This window comes from Dendroctonus ponderosae, unplaced genomic scaffold (assembly GCF_020466585.1).
Source record: "Dendroctonus ponderosae isolate FM_Combo_2020 unplaced genomic scaffold, Dpon_F_20191213v2 Dpon_F_20191213_1, whole genome shotgun sequence".
Lineage (NCBI taxonomy): Eukaryota > Metazoa > Arthropoda > Insecta > Coleoptera > Curculionidae > Dendroctonus > Dendroctonus ponderosae.
In genome coordinates this window covers 15,389-15,827 of record NW_026017110.1, presented here as the reverse complement: position 1 = coordinate 15,827, position 439 = coordinate 15,389, and positions in this window count along the sequence as shown.

Below are 439 nucleotides of genomic sequence, written 5' to 3'. Positions count from 1 at the left end.
CTGTTATGAACTTCTTTTTATGCCATAAATTTATTATTTTATTTAGTTTTGTTTGTATATTGGTAGTAAGATCTTTGTTTCCGGTTCATATGTATTTATATCATTTATTAAGCTTAGCATTTTCGTTTTGCATTCACTTTTTAACATAAAACTTTAAATAGGGACAATAAATGACTAATGAGGTTGACTAATTGATCACTTGTTTAGGCTACGGCGTCAGCCGTTGACCGGGATGCAAAGTATAAATTATGCAACTTTCAACAACTGTTTTCCAAAAAAAACTCGTGTTTTCATCAAAAAGCTCACCTGGTTTCCGCCTTTCGATCAATGAGTAAATCGGTTTTATTGCCATAAACTCGCACCAGCACAGTCTCTTGTTCTGGAGCATCGTCTGGAAGACAGCCTATGAGTTTGTTGGTAATTCCATCTGTTAACAGCT